The sequence below is a fragment of the Lingula anatina genome, chromosome 6 (assembly GCF_051362555.1).
Source record: "Lingula anatina isolate TDL-2025a chromosome 6, LinAna3.0, whole genome shotgun sequence".
NCBI lineage: Eukaryota > Metazoa > Brachiopoda > Lingulata > Lingulida > Lingulidae > Lingula > Lingula anatina.
The window spans coordinates 20,465,464-20,470,212 of NC_141772.1; the positions used below are offsets into that span (position 1 = coordinate 20,465,464).

Consider the following 4,749-nt stretch of genomic DNA (forward strand, 5'->3'; position numbering starts at 1 on the left):
TTTGCTTGTTTCGCAACGTTTGTTTAAGTCGACCAATCTTATGACGAAAATTAAATGGCCCCATGTTATTTTGATAGCGACTCTTGTCATTATATTACTGTGAGATAGTAACAATGTGCAAGTACGGTATTGCGTGGCAGATGTTACGTTTTTTTTGTTTTTTTTTTGTTTTTTTTTTCTCCATTACGGTATTTATCTGTCGGTATTTATATAAACCGTTATTTGGACGTATAGGTATGTGGCTTTATCGAGACATCATATCTATCTGTAGGTGGTTTATATTAGGACGTGGGTTCATCGGTATTTATTTCTTGTTTAGCGGCACTTGAAACCAAAGGTACTCGGATTCAACTATTTTATTATGTGTCTCTTTATATAGGTAACAGGTTTATGGGTTCATCCATTTATCGTTTTAAAAAGAATGAACAACATTCACCCTTTTTCTCTGGCGTTAAGTTTGGTGGAAGTATAGTTAACTGTTACGTGGAATTAGTTTCATACATGTCTTCATGTATTTTAGCCGTGAACAGTTTTAGTCCCAACCCCTCACCCAAAATGGGACACACCTGTTGTAATTTGCATAATAATAAGTTGCTCATCGCTAGTGAGAGCTGTCTTCCATTATAGTCACTTGGCAGTTACACACCGTTGGGTGAGGACGCAACAACAGTTTGTGTGGTGCAGTCGCAAGGTCGAGCTTTATGAAGGAGTGAAATCATAGGCCTATACATCGATTTGTAAGTATCATTACTTTTTAAGTAACCTCCGTCATTGAATACAACAAATATATAGCAACTTAGCTCTTTGTAATATTAGGGCTTATGTTCATCGTTACTTGTACACTGTATGTCATTCAGAACATTAGAATTAATATATTAGTTCAAAATAAGTGTTGCAACGCTTTGGTGCAGCAAACGCACAGGAGGAAAGGAGCTCTCAACTGATGATGAAACCTTATGTTTGCTTGAAAGCCTCTAGCTCTGCGGGATTTTCATTTCTGTGTGAACATTTTTGTATGACCTTGAACAATGGACAGGGCATTTGTGACCTTATTCAAAATGGCTGTTAACGTAAATGTAAGCAATACCGCAAAGAACAATGATTAATGCTTGTTCAACAGTTTAAAGACTGTGTCCCCTCAACGTTTGCACCAATTTATGGTCAAATTCTTTCAACAATTCAAACGACTCTCTTGACAACAATTATGATGATTTTAAGAGAAAATCCCTTTTATGAAAATAATTTTATGGTTGATATTGTCTCTGTTCGGTTTTTGTCCTTTTCTAGTGTTAAACCTGTTGTTGTACATTTCAACTTTTGAAGAATATTTTGTGTACTTGATTAAGGTGTGTCAGCAATGCTGTGACCCTTATGTTTTGAGCTGTAAACTATTTTTGTTTTGTGTGTGTGTGTGTGTGTGTGTGTGTGTGTGGTTCGATTGTTTGTTTGTTTGTTTGTTTGTTTTTTGTCTTAAACAAGTGTAAGGTTTCATGTAGTTATAATAGTTCTCACATTTGTTTCAGGTGGGACTTGGGCTACCTGTTTTAATTAAGATTAAAATGCTCTGAAAGATCTTATTGTGAGGTAAGTATGCTGTATATAACACAAAGCACACGCACAGTAGCTTACCAGTTGCTCATTTCACAATGATTAATAGAACTTTTTATACAGTTTACTTGTCGTATCCAGTGTACCGTTTGGTTTACATCCATGACACCTTTATTGAAACTTGATTGTACTGGCATCCAATTTATTTGCAATATAGAGAATTTGTAAATGAGATCTTTTGCACTTCTCGGAATCCGTCAAAATCATATACAACCACAATACGTGTTGCATAATGATTATAGATATTATTACGTTCAATAAGATCCTCTGCAAATGAAAGAAGTTGTGTTTTCAAGGTTTTCTTTTCAGCAAAGTAAAATCATTAAGATTTATCATTAACCCATTTTAGACTATAAATTTGTCCCAAGGCAACCTCGATTTCAAACATTGATACTAATCCTGAACTTAAGACAATAAACACTCAACAAGTCAGTTATAAGTGCCCCTCCTCTGTAATATTTACCTCCGCCAAGAGGTTATGTTTTCACCCCTGTTTGTTTGTTTGTCTGTCTGTCATCAACATAACTCAAAAAGTTATGGACCGATTTTGCTGAAAATTTCAGGAACTGTCAGAAGTGGACCAAGGAACAGATGATTAGTTTTTGGTGGTGACCCGGATCAATAATCAATCAATAATCAATGATAATAAAGAATTGCTGCCTTGGCGGAGGTCTGCGCTCTTAGAGTACATTTCTAGTTAAAAATATGATAGTCGTACTTTTAAGGTCTGTCCGTGTAGTCAAATTGTGAACATCGTTTTTTTGTAATTTCAGGAGCGCACCGAGCTACTGCACAACAGATACCTGCAAGCCACTAAGCCTTTGGCTCACACGGAAGACCTAAAAGCCCACTTATGCACCTATTATATTCAGACTTAATAAAATACTTTTTAAATTCCACGAATTTTACTTTTGATTTGAAATTATGACGATGAAGATAAAAGTGATTATAAGGGAAATATATTATTATATAAATTTGATAATTGTTTGAGAACTTGACGATCGTGCGATTTTTCTATTGTACCTTAAGAAATCTATAAATGAAATTGTTTAAAAGCTTTGTCAATATGCACAGTTTGTAATGGAATTTAAGCGTTTGAAATATCTTTATCCACTAAAAGAATGTCACTTAAAGTTGTATTCCAACAACCCTCAATGATGCTTAAATTATAAATTTACAATATTGTATTTTGAAAATCCGTTCTAAAAATTAGAGTTAAATAACCCTTGGAACAAATCCATTCGTCCTCCTGAATAACATCTATTTTCCTATTACCTTAATGTAGTACAAAGGTCCATTTTGACGTTTTCTGGCGTTTGCTACGGAAAATCTATTTAAAATTGACGACTTCTCCAATACTGAATAGAATAATGAAAAGGGGAGATATCCTGACGCAAAATTTATATCAACAGTTGAATTTGTCCAAAAATTGAGCCTTTATTTACTGATTGCATAAGATTGACCACATTTTTCCATTCCTGTTCTCCGAAAAAAGTTTCCTTCCTCAATTTATTTTTGAAATATATACCGGATTCAATCGTGTTTTAAGGCTAATCTTATATTCTTATACCCCATAATGTATAAGCACAGTAAAATGTAAGGTTAACTGTTAAATTTTGAATAGCAAATATTAAGGCCTAGTAGTTTGTCTTAAAGGCTTTTCAAGTTGATATCCTTTTCTCCTCAAAACATTGCTTTTTAAAATAAATTGTCCTTTTCGTGTGCTATAGTTCCATTATAATTTTCTCCTTACTTTTCTCCTTAATTGTGACAAATTACACCAACCCCACCTAACACCCCTCATTTTAATGGACTCTCCCGACCTGTCACCCCTCAAGTGGATTAGACTAGCCCAACCTGATACCCCTCCATTGGAATAGACTCACCCCACCTGCCACCCCTCCTGTGAAATAGACTCGCCCCACCTGTCACCCCTCAGTGAAATGGACTCGCCCCACCTGTCACCCCTCTAGCAAAATGGACTCGCCCCCACCTGTCACCCCTCTAGCAAAATGGACTCGCCCCCACCTGTCACCCCTCTAGCAAAATGGACTCGCTCCACCTGTCACCCCTTCTGCGAAATGGACTCGTCCCACCTGTCACCCCTTCTGCGAAATGGACTCGCCCCCACCTGTCACCCCTTCTGCAGAATGGACTCGCCCCACCTGTCACCCCATCCAATGGAATGGACTCGCCCCACCTGTCACCCCTTCTGCAAAATGGACTCGCCCCACCTGACGCCCCTCCCGTGAAATGGACTCGCCCCACCTGTCACCCCTACAGTGAAATGAACTCGCCCTAACTGTCACCCCTCGGTGAAATGGACTCGCCCCACCTCTCACCCCTCCAGTGAAATGAACTCGCCCCATCTCTCACTTCTCAAATTTAAGTTTTGCTCAAACTGACGCGCCTCAAATATATGTGGATTATTTTAAAAGATACCCATATCAATGCAATCACACAAACCACACAGATTCCAAACTATATTTTTTTATTTGATAATTTTAAGGACAAATTTTAAAACAAAATATGAATAAGAATGAAGATATTCACAAACGGATTCACATCGTTTAAAGGACAGTGAGGAAATTCAAAGGACTTACATACGATCCATTTTTATTTGCCACTTTAAAATACGGACATGTAAAAATCGATTTGGGTAGCGTTACTTTTTTGTACTGGAAGTATTTTTCGTGCTTTTTTACTCAGAGAAATCGATACCTATAAATAGTGCCCAAATAAATTAAATATTCAAAATTTGTCAGTTTTTCCATTCAATTCTAAAATATCATCTTTAGTACACTGTATATTTGTATGTGTATGATATAGGCCGAGGCGCAATGCTGAATTTTGGCAATTTGCACTGGAATGATCTGCACGCGTGACCAGAACCAACCTTGCATCTTTCTCAACGTGAACTCAATCCGGAGAAATTCAATGTTAATTCAATTTGCACGAAATCTAAAAGCAATTTTTTTAAATCTGAAATTGAAGTAATCATGTAGATAATAAGTTCTGAAAATTCAACGCTTATTCAATGTTTATTTCCGTCTTTCAGAGCAAACCGAAAACCGCCCAAAAAGTGCATTTAATTTATAAATTGCTCTTCAGTCTGAACAGAAAATAACACCAACAGTGTAG

At 36.6% G+C, this 4,749-nt stretch overlaps 1 long non-coding RNA gene across 1 annotated transcript; it reads left to right on the top strand.

Moving 5' to 3' along the window:
* The first annotated feature begins 593 nt into the window (after positions 1 to 593).
* Positions 594 to 2,505, top strand: LOC106157371 (uncharacterized). Its single transcript, XR_001237796.2, has 3 exons — positions 594 to 737; positions 1,524 to 1,584; positions 2,382 to 2,505. It is a non-coding gene; the product is annotated as an uncharacterized LOC106157371 (long non-coding RNA).
* The last annotated feature ends 2,244 nt before the right edge of the window (positions 2,506 to 4,749 follow it).